General features: G+C 27.1%; 1 non-coding gene across 1 annotated transcript; it reads left to right on the top strand.

Moving 5' to 3' along the window:
• The first annotated feature begins 4,123 nt into the window (after nt 1-4,123).
• Nucleotides 4,124-8,501, top strand: LOC137835736 (uncharacterized). Its single transcript, XR_016520899.1, has 8 exons — nt 4,124-4,814; nt 4,931-5,422; nt 5,921-6,068; nt 6,507-6,795; nt 7,284-7,356; nt 7,437-7,527; nt 7,758-7,837; nt 8,180-8,501. It is a non-coding gene; the product is annotated as an uncharacterized LOC137835736 (transcript).
• Nucleotides 8,502-15,657: the final 7,156 nt, after the last annotated feature.

The raw sequence follows: 15,657 nt of genomic DNA, 5'->3' as shown, positions 1-15,657 counted from the left end.
TTAATTATTTTTAATTTTAAAATTTAGTTATTACTTACTGATTTTTTTAATGTGAATGTTAATGTAAAAGGTGTTTTCATATAAATTTCTGAAAATGCTTTCTAATTTTAATCAAATTGTGTGTGTTCATAGACAAACGCACCCTCTGCCACACACAACATTTTCTTCAATAAGATCAACATAAATGTTATTTAAATTTATGAAGTAAAATACATTAAACCAGTGATAAAGAAAACTTAACCTAAATAGAAAATAAATATTTTACTATTTATAAAATTTATATAAAATTATTGATGTATTGTTTATTTATCCAATATATTGTATCTCTAAAATATAAAACATCTTTTTTTTATATTTATGAAGCTGTTTCTAATTTTTAGCTCCATCAAATCCTTTTTTTAGTACATTTTTTTTTTCTTTAGATTTCAATTTGTTTGCATGTGAGAGTTTTCTTATCACACGTGAAATTTGAACCAAATAGAAGAATCTTTGTTAGGCTATATATCTGTATTTGTGAATCAAATTTCTAAGGAGTAAGTTAAAACTTTTTTTAACTTTTTATCCATTCCTTAAAAAGAAGGGAATCAAACTTATTTAGAAAGTATTGAAAATGATAAGGATGAAACTTTGAAGAGCTCAAACCCTAATATAAACACTTGTGAATTTAATTATATTATTGTGGTATTTGAATTATTAGATTTTGGTGGCGAAATGAGAAGTGTATTATCAGTAATATTTTTTAATGATGGGATGGAATTGTATACAAGTGTATTTAATTAATGATTTTATTGGATTTATGTTGATCATTAAGTTTAGTATAAATTTTATTAGTTTTAGTTGATTTGTTAGGATGCTATTTTTACTACAATAAATTCATCAAATAGAAATTAAGTTTAGACATAATAAATAATTATTTGTTATATTAATTAAATTAGATAACATTTTAAAAACTAACAAAATTATTAGTATGTAAATTAATTTCTATTATTAATAAATAATTTTTAAATTAATATTTAATTAGCTACCAAGGTTTTAGCTATAAATAATTCTCTTACAAAAATAAGTATGAAACTTTATCTCTCAAACTACCTTAACTGAAGAGGACTTATTTAAGCAAGATATAGAACGAATTTTGCATAAAACCTAATTTAAAAATGTCCCGAGAACAATTTTTACATTTCAAATGGATTATAATACACCTCAAATCATTCATACAACCATACTAAGTTTTATAATCTCAAACAAAACATATTCAAGCACTCATTCACAACAAAATCAACCTATACAAATTCTAAATACGCATAATCAACTAGTCAAAGTTTAATTTTAATCAAAATACCACTTTATTCAAAATCAAACATCCCTACAAGAAGATTTGAGATTGGTGACTATGACCACATCACCCTCACATCTAGATCTTCTAATTAGGGTTCTATTGAAAATAAAACTAGTTTTTCTTACTTGACTTTGAGCAATTGTGCTCACAAAGAGCTCTAATCCTACACAACTCAAAGGTAGATTAACCTGCATCATAGAGTTGTAATCAATGATCCAAACATATAACCAGGTTTATGAACTAACATGAACTAATTATGAAACTCTAAACATCACATGCAAAGCCTATACTAATAAAAATCTAACTAATTCAAAATTGATTAAAAGAAGAAGAAAGAAAAAAGAACTTACTTTATCCAAAACTATGATCGAACAATCTTGTAGTACTCACTATCAGAAACTCAATGACAAATTCTTATCATCATTTTGATGACAAAGATGTTAAGAAAATAAAAAAAAACAATTTTTTTTTTAAAAAAAAAATCGATAATTCTTTTAAAATGAAACATAAATAGATGATTTTTTTATATATATATTATTTTCACTTTAATAATAAAATATTCATATATTATTCAAAGTATATCACTTTTACATTAAAATTATTTTTTAGATTCTTACAAGTAAAAATACAACAAAAATATACATATATATTTTTTCTCATATTTTTTCTCTTATTAAAATAAATTATATTTATCAAATAAGAAAAAATAAATTAATTATAAATTAGTGTACCTTCGATTATTGACTATTCGTTTAAAAATTTATAAAGAAATACAAAATTGAATTTTCAAAACCTATATAAATTAAAATAGAAAAAAAACTTTAAAATAATAAAAATAAAAAATGGCATAATTAAATCAAAGAAGTGTTGGTGTATCTCATTGATGTAACCATGTAGGACAGATGCAAATGTATTTGAGGGTTTTCTTTAGGAATATTTGAGATTAAAGTTTTTTCTCTTGAAACGGAATTGGTAGGGAAAGAGTACCAAAATAAGTGGTGTTAAAGCTCATCTTCCAGTCCTACCATATTGATGCCAGAAGAAAGCTCTAGAGTCATTAAATACAAGTACTTTTGTCCTGTTCTCCAGAGTTGCCATTTTAATTACCACCACGTAAATTAATCATCATCACATATATAGATAATATTCAAAATACTTAAGAATATCATCCCTTCCAAATATAAGAACCAATAAATTGCAATTGAATATAAAACTTTGGAACTTGATTATTTTTTAAGTACTCCATTTTGATTTTATGTGGTGTAAATAAGATCAATAATATTGATTAAGATTAATATACTGAAGATCTTACATTTATTAAAGATTAAAACATTTTATAAGTTAATGAAAACCCATGTTATAAATTAAGTTTTAAGTTAAATTTAAAGTTGTTTTTATGACGTTAAAGGTTATGCAACCAACTGTTTAGATGTTTACTTTAAAAAAAAAAGTGATTTCATGCACAATTTTTAAGATTAGATATTTTTTAAAAATTAAAAATTAGTCACATTGATTGAAATTTTATCCAGTTAATTTCATTATAAGTAATTTTTTATAATTAAAAAATATCCAATATAATCAACTTAATTAATTTAAATTATAATAGTAAATTATCTGAATTACATTCCCTTACAAATAATTAAATATATAATTTAAAGAAAAATTAAAAGAAATACCAAATAACTAAATACATAAAAAATATAATAAAATTAAATAAAATCAAACACAGCCTCTGTGTAAAAAAAATTAAAAATCATTCCAAGCACAATTTCGACTTTAGTACAATTTATAAAGAAAAATTTAAAATTTGATATTTGAATCATGACTTCTAATCTCAATTGAGATTTCGGAAAAAATTACTCATTTTTTTTTTCAAATCGCCACCTACACATGTGATTTTTCTTCTACATCTTTTTCAAAATCATCATCTACACGTATGTTACATCTCTTCATTTTGAGGGGAGAAGATATTTACGGTTCACAAGTATATACTCTCTTCTTCTTTTCTGCAAAACCCTGGATTCAAACCATTGATATCATCTCACTTTCTTTTTTTGTGAACAGTAAATCCATAGAAGCAAACAAACAATGAGATATAAGCATACTAGGATGATGTATAAGCATGTAGGAGGAGTTGATGAAGATTGGGTTTAATGATGTGTTCCTTAGTCGTTTTGAGTAAAAAGATGAAAAGAAGCCTTGCTCTCTGAGAAAAGAACAAAGAGTGGCCAGAGTTTGGTGTGAGAAAATTCATAGGAAATGCGTGAATAGAAAGGAAGTGGTTAATGATCCCCAAAACAAGCTCAAACTATGGGAAAGTGCATAACTCAGCTACCTTCTACACCGCCATTCCTCGTCATCCCACGTTTCAAGTGGACAACCACCCTTCATTCTTTTCTTCTTTCCTCCTTTCTCCATTTTCTTCTTTTCCTTCCAACACAGGATCACAACTTTTATTGTATATTTATTAGTCTGATAACGAGTGAGATAATAAATTTAATAAACTTTAATTATAAAGATTTTAAGTGATAGTGAGTGACGTAATAAATTTAATAAACTTTAATTAAAAAAAATTAAGTGAGTTTGATAAAATGAACTTTGCTTAATTCATCTGAAAAGAAACAACTTTACTTCTCCAACTAAATTAAAGAAAATAATTTGATGTTAATTCTCACCACCTAATTTTCATTTCATAACAATTTTTACCTAATTCATATTTAAATCGGTAACTATATGCATTTATGGTTATTGCGTATATACATAGACAGATAGAAGTTTTAGAAATACACTTATAAGATGTTCTTATATTTTGAGTTAAAATTTATTGAAAACCGTCACACAGATTGTAAATGGTAATAAATGTAATAAATAATATGTTCATAGAATTTTTGAGAAATATAAAATTGATTCTTAGCTTTAATTACAACTTCTTTGTCGTTTTATAAAAGTTTCTTAATATATTCTTGCAGGAGTATGTAGTATAATATTATATATGTTTTCTTTGTATTTTTGTGAGCTTCTTCTATTTGTATGCATAAATTGTTCTTATGCTTTGATAAATTTGAGATTTTGAAACATGAAGGAAGATTTTGAAAGTGTAAAATTTGAACACGATTTAAAGGTTATATATATGAATTAGTTTTAAATATGGAAAGAGCAATGAAAACACGATATTCTCCGGGCATGGATGATTTGTAGGCGTTGATGCATATGGTGAGAGCATAGTGGAGAAAAAAGAAGTGTGTGTGGGAGTGAGAGCAGGACATACTCCTACTTTGTTCATAAATGTTTCAATTTCTTCTGTTTTTTCCATTCTCAATTCAGGAACACGCGCACTAAGCAATAACAAAGTGATACTACTACTAATAGTAGTATATATTGTGATTAGTTCCAACTTGTTGCTTTGCTTTGTCACCACGAAATGAGTGCTCAACAAAAAGAAACGGAAAAACATGACACGCTTTCGTCCAATCGAACGGTTTCTCTTCCACTTCACATGCTACATACATACTATGTTTTGCCTTTAACTTCTTGTTCCTTTGTATTTTAGGAACACCCAACATTCAATTCAATTCCGTGTTGTTGTGTTTGTAGGTGGATGATACGATGGGTGCAACCGATGAAACCTCGCATGTAAACAATGAGTGGAAGCCAGAGAAAATTCAGTTCGAAATACCGACCAGAACATCGGAAGACTCTTGTTGGGATTTTGTTGGAATAAGGATGCCACTGACGCCAAGTCCAACTCCCAGTCATAAGAGAGTGAATTTTCTTGTCACTTCTCGCTCTGTTGATGCTCCTAGACCTTCTTCTTCTTCGGCTCCCAGAGGCAAATCATCCATGAGGAACATCTTACCAAGATTCGGCTTCAAGAATCGTCAATCGCTTGATGTTGAAAAGGCTGTTACCGCAGTTTCAGAAGCTTCTTTTTCAGGTCATCAAGAAAAGTCCTCAATCTCCAGATCAGTGTCTCTCACCAAGATATTCACTCATAAGATTAACAGAACGTCTTCGTTACCGGTAGAAGAAATTGGGCGTGCAAACGCAGAATCTGCTCTGGGTGGAAATCTTGGTGCTTCTCCATGCGTAAGATTCCAACCCTATAGCATTTAAGTTTTAAAATCACAATTTATTTAATGGACACCATGTCTTTTTAATCGCAGAATTTGACATGAGGATTTCATTATTTGCTAGATTTCTTCCACTGAAATTAAAATTATTGTTATAATCAGGGTATTTTTTTTTAGATTTAAACTGTACAGATAGAAAAATAGGAATGATGAACACATAAGTTTTAAACTCTTTTTTTGTTATGAGGTCGGTGCTTCTTCTACTTTTTATTTTTCCTTTTTCTGATAAATGATTATACGGGCTGAAATCGTCGTTATAGTCTAGGTCAATTTTTGCATAACATGTAAGAAATATTTATACTATATAATGAAGAATTAATAAAACTCCATTCTTAACCATGTTGACTGGGACATGGTGTACGAGTAATAATTTATCCCCTTTTTCTACTGTCACTTGTTTCTGATATAAAATTGTGGCTTATAATGTGCTTTACTCTGTGTGGTCCTTTTGCAGGGAAGAGAAACTCAGGGGATGATAGCTCGATCTCGTTCAGTGCCTGTCAATAGCAAAGAAAAAGGCATCAGGAGAATGGATTCAGTTTTCCGCATCATTCCTTCCACTCCTCAAGTACATGAAGTGAATGAATCAACTAAGGATACTGGTATCTTGTTATACGCACTTCAATAAGTATTCATAACAAATAATAACTTTTTCATGTTAAAACTCTAACAAGATTCTCTGGATTGACACAGTTATGGCATGCCATTGTCAAATATTATTACCTACGAAAAATATTAACATTATATTGTAATTCTATGTCTTCTTGTTAGCATATCCATTATTTGGATATAAAAAAATTTACATTACATTTCATGTTACATTGCATATAATTATCTCTATCTTTCCTTAAAATTCCTGTTTAAACTAATTTTCTTTTATGGAGTGGTGTCTTTCGTCAACTGGGCACTTAAAAATAGCTTAAATTGTTTTCCTTTTTAAAAGAATCACATTATTTTTCGATTCATCTTACTTTCATTTCTAAATCTTGAACGAACTGTTTCCAAACCTACATGCACTTGTAACTTGAAAGTGTTTATAGGCTTAGAAAATGGTGGTGGTGAAGATATTGGTGAAGAGGAAGCGGTGTGCAGAATTTGTCTGGTTGATCTATGTGAAGGAGGTGAGACATTAAAGATGGAATGCAGCTGCAAAGGTGAACTGGCTCTGGCTCACCAAGAATGTGCTGTTAAATGGTTTAGTATCAAGGGTAACAAGACCTGTGATGTGTGCAAGGAGGAAGTTCAGAACCTCCCTGTCACTCTCTTACGGATCCGAAGTGTTCAAACCCAGAATACTGGAGCAAGGTCCGAGCAGGGAGATGAATACAGGCATGTGCTTTTATTTTCTTATGCAAAGACCACTACTAGTGTACCATGATTGAGCCATGCAAGAACGTTTCAATTGTGAGCTAAATGGATACCATAGAATGCTATAGCCAACCTGCTATAGAATCATACTAAATATGTTGAAGTAATAAACTTGGATGCCATCTCAGAACTTTTCGTGACATCCAATGATAACTTCGTTGAATGAATAATCTATTTTACAGTTATACTTTAATAGCGATCAGATTCAGATCCCTGAATTGCTGTGTCTTAGTTGTAGGCGTTCATAGCAATCTCTAGTTCAAATAGCAACTCTCGTGCTCAAGAAGTTTTTAGAATATTATTTTGCAATCAATGTTTTCCTTGGAGTTCTGCAGCCAATGCTAGTGTTGAGTCGTACAAGTTACAGATGGAATGGACTCTTCTTGCTGTGTCTTTCACTATAAACCGTTACACAGAACGATTCTTAATTCGTCTGTTCAATTTGACAGGGTTTGGCAGGAACTCCCAGTGCTTGTCATTGTCAGCATGCTTGCCTATTTCTGTTTCCTTGAGCAGCTGTTGGTAAGAATAGAAGTCCACATGATTTAGCACTATCTAAGTTATACATTTTTCTATAGCCTAAGTCATTGAACTCTCTGCAGGTTGGAAAAATGGGAACCAAGGCAATTTTCGTCTCTCTTCCATTTTCATGTGTACTAGGCCTACTCTCCTCCGTGACGTCAACAACCATGGGTAGGTTCATCATTGACCTATTTTAGTTTACAAATTGAAAATGGTAAACATTATCTTTGGATTCTCAACATATCAACACTCTTTTCAGAATATTGCAGGGTTTAAAATGATATGACAATTGCTGATTGGTTTATTACATATTACATGATACATTTTGTTTGGCAAATTTTGCTACTGCGTGGTTGTGTTTCACTAATATGCAAATCCTAACTTAAATTTTGTTTTCCCAGTGACGAGCAAGTTCATCTGGTTATATGCATCTGTCCAATTTCTTTCGGTGGTCATATTCGCCCATATATTTTACCCCCTGGTAAGATTTTGATCGAGCTAAATTCTCTGGTAAATTTTCACAGGACAACAAAATTGGTGACATTATTTTGAGAAATAAGTTGTTAAAGGGATCAGCCATTGAGGGTTGGTTCAAATACTGTTTAGATGGATTGTAAGCTCTCAAGCTTGTGACATGTCCTGAATCATGATGATAGAATGAAACCACCTATTCACCTGAATTTTTTATTACCAAAAGGAAAATAGTCAAATCAAGAACTTTTAGCACTTAGACAAGTGTAGGACAAGATGTTTCAAACTTGATCCTACATGAAGAATATCAAGCATGTAAACTAATTCCATTGGATTACTCTCTCAACTTCAGGTTGGTAAGCATGCGGTTTTGTCGATCCTTCTTGCTACATTTGCTGGCTTTGGTGTTGTGATGAGTGGAAGTTCAATTGTTTTGGAGTTTTCTAGATGGAGAAGAAGATGGCTAGCTTTATCAGAGCAGCAGCGTGGTTCTTCAGCGTGACACAAGAAGGACTATGAAATCGTACTGTGAACTAGGCTAAGGGAATTGCCAGAACTGATTGTGAATTGTCATTATATAGGATTTTACTTCAGTGTACATGTGCACCAGACTTCAATGTACAGTTTTATATTATCGTAATTGATAATAACTTAGGACTAGAGTTTCTCTTGCAGTGGAATAACTTTCGTTTTTTAGTTTTTTTCTATAATTAATGACAGACTTCAGTGAAAACTCTCAATATTTGAACAAGGAAAAAAAAGTTGTTTGCAGAGCATTGTTGCTTCCGAAAGTAACATTGTTTTCTCCCTTACGAGTGTAGAAAATGCAAAAATATACGTACATGGATATACATGAAACTAACTCTTCTGAGTTACAATTAAAAGTGCAATATGATTTTATCATTTAATTATAACCAGGGGCGAGACCCAGTTTTTTTTAAAAAAATTCTATGAATATAATAATTGAGAATTAAATTAGGATGATTTTCAATGTATTTTATAACCCACGTCATCTAAGTTAATAATTATTAAAATATAAAATTAAATATAATAAAGAATAAAAAAAATTAGAAGAAAATTAATATATTTCCTTCACATTTATCTGATGGAAAATAAAGAAAAAATTATAGGCTAAAACTATATTTTAAAATGAGATAATCAAAATAAGAAGTTAGAGGAAAGTCCAAAAAATAAAGGGGTTTCCGTATTTTGACTGAATAAGAGATAAGAGAATAAGTTCCCTTTTAAAGTACATGTGTAATAATAACATCTCATTCTATATAAAGATGTCTAAAACCTTTAAGCATAAAGTTCATGAATATGATAATAATAAAATCCTCTGAAAGTGGAAAGAATGCTGCAATTTTCCATCTCACGTAAAAGAATACGAGAAATCCACTATCCCATGCAAGAAGGAGACATCTAATAATGTCAACAATTTTTAACTTTCAAGACAACGACATAATTATAAATTTGAAAGTTTTTTATATTGATTCTAATTTGAATCCACATATAAAATATTTTTTTATATTATTTTAGTTTTAACTAATAAAGAAAGTATTTTCTGTGTCATTTTTAATAATATGAATAGCATGATTAAAAATTCAGTATAAATTTCTAGGATAAAAAAATTAGTATAACATTTACATATTTTACATGTTTTGGTAAAATCGGAATCAGTATTCCCACCTTTATATAAATATAAAATAGGTTTTGGCATAAACAATAAACGGATAAAAGAAAATATATAAACAATAAATGAATAAAAAAATATATATAAACAATAAACCGATAGAAGAAATATAAAAAAAATAATGATATTAAAAAATTTAATGTGAAAAAAATCTTAAAAAGGTAAAAATTCACTAGATTCAATTTCGACAGAGTTTTTACTATAAAAATAATATTACAATATTTATTCTGTCATATTTTAAAGATATTTGAAAATAAATTATCTTCATTAGTTTCATAATTTTTTAAAAGATTATAATTCCAAGACTTTCGAATCAACATTCTTATCAAAGAGATGAATTATGAAGATTTCCAACACTTTATGTTTAGAATTTCTTACTTTCACAGTCAACGATGTGATTCTCCTTTTTAGTGATCAATCTGGTTTCTCCACTGAAATGGAGGTCTGGAACAGTGTGGTGTTTAAGATGGAGGTGTTGGAGTTCATTGAAGAAGGAGGAGATGAAGAAGCAACGTAGTGGAACTGAAGGGAGAGATAAATATTGTTAAAGAGGCGATGACAATGAGAAGCATCCTTAAGGAGGATTTTCTATATCTCTTCTTTTTTATACCAAACTATGTCATATATAGAAAGTTATCTAGAACCAGTGTGAAACCCACATACTAAATCTCATTTAATTATAGAAACTTTAAAGAAAATAATTGTTTCTAAATTATTTTGGAAGAGTCAGAATAATATATATATATATATATATATATATCTCATTTAATTATATCATTGTGACTATTAGAAAAAAAAAATATTTAATATAATTATAACTATAAAAAATCACCATATATATTTAAAGAATTATTCTTTGTTACTTCTAATTCTTAAACACATCAATAATTATATCAAGATTAGAGAAGCAATTACCAAAAGAAATCTACAATAAATAAGTCACATTTAGAAACTGATTATAAAAATATATATAACAATTAAAATTTTATTTTATATTCCTAAAAATAAATTTGTATAAAAGTATTTTTTTTTAAATAATACCACTTAATTTAAAATGTAACAACACTGAAAAAAAAAAGACAAAATGTGAGAATATGAGAAAAAAAGTATGAAAAAGTGAGAATATTTAGATTGAGGTATGTTAAAAGTCATTAAGATATGCTAAAGTAGTTGTGTCAGTAAAATTTATGAAAATTTGTGAGTGATTTGATGATTTTCAAAGAATTTTGAATATTCTTAAAGATGTAAAATATTATTTTACAAAATTACCCTTATCTATTAAAAAAATATAATAGTAAAATTGAGTTATTTTTTTAGAAATAAATAACTTTCACTGAGTAAATTTAAAAATTATAATTAAAAAATAAATATATATTAAATATAAATAGGTATAATTTAAAAAATATATATATATTAAATAAATTAAATAAAAACAAAACTTCAAATAATTTTTTAAAATATTAAACATGTCTTATAAAATTAAAAAATTAATCAGATCTTATATAAATAAGAAAATATTATTTAATATTAAAAACTTCTAGTAATAAAAAGTACAACAACAAAAATATATCTTAATTAAAAATAAAAAAGAATTCCATAAAAAATATAATCAAATAAATTATAACTCATAAACATAATAATTATACATAAAAATATATTAATATAAACACAACAATAAATTAAATAAATAATTTCTTAAAATATTAAATATATATTATAAAAATAAAAATAAATCACATCTTATAATATAAAACATATATTATAAAAACAAAAATAAATCACATCTTATATAAATAAATAATAATAATTTTTAATATTAAAATAATAAAAAATAAGAAATATTATAACAATAGAATAAATGATAAATTTAGAAATGATGTGACTTATTCTCTCCTTTCTTTATTAAAAAAAGATATTTACGATTTAAAAATATATTTTATTTTATTTTTTCTTACTGAATTCAAATAGTTGATATTCTTTATTTTTTTCTCTAACATTCACAAAAACAAATAGACCCATCATCTATTATACGTATATTGCTTAAAAAATATTCATATTAATATATCATTAGTATATTAATAAAAAAAAATGTTTTTTACAATGTAGAATAGGTTTTTGAGAAACCTATTTTTCTAAAATCTAATATATCCAAAGTTTTAAATTAAATAATATTTATTAAAATTAAAATTATTATAGCTGTATGCGTGGATATATGAAAACTTTATATATTTTAGCTTCAAATAAATGTTATTTTTTTTTTCCTAAAACCGTTTGAAAGTAACTTGTATACTTAATAAATGTACTTTAAAATTGTAACAGTTTTCGAGGTTTGTGGTGTACTACATCGGAAGTTGCTCCTATATCTCTGTCACACATGCCTATACCTACATATATATATATATATATATATATATATATATACTAGAAAATTTTAACCATATTATATTTAATAAATTATTATGTAAATATATTAAAACTAACTTTCGGATGAATGATAAAAGTTACTATTATGAATCAACAGTTACTATGACGTAGATATAAATACTTATTTTCAATTATATTTGTTTAAATTATTAAAAGATGATTATACTAGTTTATAAAATAATTTAATTTTATAGATAGTTAAAATTTTCAAATAAATATTATAATAAACAGTATTGACGTGTACAAAATAATTATTATAAAATATAGAATGTCAATTAGGTTGGTGTCGAAAATTCAATTGCAAAATTAAAAGAAAATTCATGTCTTATATATAACTAAAAAAATTAAAAAAAGAGAGTTCGAAAAGTGAATTCTGAATACAAGATTCATAATTTAAACTGTTTTCTAATTATTTTTTTTATTTTATAAGAGTTAAACACATTTGAAAAAAATGATAACAAGTGAAATCTTACACAGGTTTGAGTTCATTAGTCTTAGAGGGAACCAAATTTATGTAAAATTGAAAGAAAGATTAGTGGGCAAAAGCACATGACTGAGACAGGTTGTGCAGATCTGTGAAACATGTGAAAGTTTGATGAGTGGATGGGTTTAGCCAATGCATTATTGCCTCACTGCATCTCCAATTGCATTCTTTAAGATTTCTTGGACAGATACCCTTAACAAATCTGCCATCCCTACCAACTTTAGGAATAAAAAAATATAATTAATTGTCATGTGTAAAATCTCTGTTATTTTCAATGCATGTTCACCACTAACACAGATCACTCATTAATTACTTACTTAGGCATAAAATGGGTACATTTATGATTATATTTAATCAGTTAATGTGATATTCACAAATAATAAATCACTCATTGATTACTCACTTATTAATAAAATGGGTACATTTACGATGAAGATTAAATATTGATGAGAGAAGAGAAATATTAACTATTCAAATAAACCCTTTCTCACTCTTCAATTAAAGAGTTTTGATGCTCAGATAATAAAAATATTTAAAACCTTAAATGCTTTGGATTATGATATATTAATTTATTATTTAATAATTAATAAAGAAAGTTCGAGAAGGAAAAGATTTTATTGAGTATTAGATGTGTTTTCGTAAGTCAATTATATTTATATTTGATTTTAATCTGTTTTTGTCTTTCTACGGAACAGTTCCCTATAAAATCATGTGTTTGCTTTGTTTTCTTCTTTGGTGCAATTCTGCATCCAAAGTGGTGTTGTAAAAAAGAAAAGAATAGATCACGTTCACGTTCTTCTTCCTTGTCTGTTACATATTCTAGGGGAACAACAACATGAATGCCACCAGTGTTATTTCATACTCTTGTAATTCATATTTACTTAGTTTTTAGCTGAATTTATTTTAGAAAAATAATCATATGCTTTTATTAAGTTTTATTTTATTTTGAACAGTACAATTAACCCAATCTGGTGTTGTTGAGAGACTAAATATCTCTCAGAGAGGATACTACCATTATTATTATTATTATTATTATTATTATTATAATAGTTAATATTATTATGTTTTTATTCAGAAATTAACATTTGTGGGTTATTGTGGGTCACTTTATTTTTGTTAGTACTTTCTAATCCATTGTTTATCTTACCCACATTATTTGATTATTGTTGATACTACCCTAATTAGACTATCTCATGGTATGTAGTCTCAAGGCATGTCTATAGAGATTCATCGGTTCTTAATGACCTAATATCTTAGTTTAAGTGATTGAAACTATTAGTAGACTTGGGGCTCATTGAATCTACCCTAACATATTGCACCACATTAAAGACAAGTTTTACCTCTCCGGATACAAAGCATTTCATCACGCATCTTAGTAGATTATGGACATCTTTACCTTTGGCTCTAGTCGACCTCACACATAATCAGTAGATTATGGGCGCCAACCCTTAGTTTTACTCGATCTCACATACAATTAGTAGATTAAACATATATTTCTAACTCTACATGACCTCACATCACATACCTAAAAATACAAGCACATAAATATTCAATAATATTTCAATTTTATGTCGGTAGAAATTAAAAAACGTCCAAAAATTATGGTTGATTTTTGTTTGAGTGACAATCTAGTTGCTTGACTGAAATTGGCTGAATTGATTATATTTCTATTGGGTTGTTTTTGCTTAAGTGAAAACACACTTTTTGCTTGGATTATTTTTTTCAAAACATTTTTTTTTAAACGAAAATTGCATTGCCTTGAATCACATTATCATCAACACACTTTTGCTTAAGTGGAAATCGCACTGCTTAGAACATTTTAACACCATTATACTTTTTTTTTTAGTGAAAATTGACTCGAGTCAAACTTTCACATGAAGCAAACTTTCATATTTTTTCACCTAATACACGAGTTTCCCACCCTCATATCATAATAAACAACAAAACATTATCTTATACATCCAAAATAGTATAGAAACAAAATTTTAAACAAACATAACACAATATAATTACTACAAAGATATGTGAAATGTTAACTTTCTTAACTTAGTTGGTTTCTCTTTTCTCAATTAGCAATGTTATAACTTAAATCTTAGATCCCATTTATTAAAGAAATCTTGGAGAACATTACAATAAGAACAAAATCCAATTATAAAAATTCTCAAAAAGTAATTTAGAGAAATTTATAGAAAAAAATACACGTATACTTATTCATTCATAAATTTGATCCAGTAGAGTTTTTCCTTTTTTTTAGCTTTTTATTCTTTCTTTTATATCTAAAAACTAATAAAGTTTCAATCTATTTGTTTTGTCTTATAGAGAATTTCAAGGAGAAAAGAATTTGGGAAGACTATTGTACTGAGAAGCTAAATAATAATATAATATCTTTATAATATATTATATATTTTTTCATCCTTTACAACAGCAACAAAAAGTTATAAACAATGTAATTAGTTTTTATGAAAAACAATTTCTCTTTTTATTCCATAATCTTTTTTGTCAACTATCTTTTAATCAGTAACGATTTAAATAGTTTTGACTTAAAACCTGCTAATAACTATTATCTTTGAATTCTTCAAATTTTTTATCTTAACAAAATAATAATGCAATTTTATTCTTTATTGTGGACTTTCGTTAAGGTAAGTAATGGTTCTTATATGTCTGCTGGCGGCATATTTTTTATTTATTTATTTTGATGGCGAATATCCCCTTATATAGGTATGCTATTAAGTATATTCCCTTTAGAATTCACCTCTCTTATAATAACAATAAATTTAAAAGATATAATAAAAGAAATAAGTAGAGTAATAAATTAAATTGCATTAATTAATTTTTAATTAATGTTAATTAATCTATTTCAGGACAGAATCGTGTGATATAGTACCTAATAAACTCTGGAATGTCAAGTTGCATTTAGATTGTCTACATAATCAATTATTCATAACTAGTTATACAAAATATATTTTTAAAGTTTAATTTTTGTGGCCATAGATGTAATTAACGGTGATGATCACTGCTACAGAGGATCAAACACCAAATTCAGATTTCACTTTTCTCGTTTTATAGTCCTCTCTGTGGACCTTGGACGTGTGTCATCGTCACGCTGGATGAATATATAGTCCATCAATATTATTAATTGATTCTTAATTATTTATGTGGAATAGTAATTATTTAAAAATAATTTTCTTTTTTTAGTTTTTATCTATTTATTACTTTTTGAGATAATTAT

Source organism: Phaseolus vulgaris, chromosome 5, assembly GCF_051622355.1.
Source record: "Phaseolus vulgaris cultivar YP4 chromosome 5, ASM5162235v1, whole genome shotgun sequence".
NCBI lineage: Eukaryota > Viridiplantae > Streptophyta > Magnoliopsida > Fabales > Fabaceae > Phaseolus > Phaseolus vulgaris.
The sequence above is the reverse complement of the archived record's forward strand: the minus strand, read 5'-3'. Positions and strand labels throughout refer to the sequence as shown.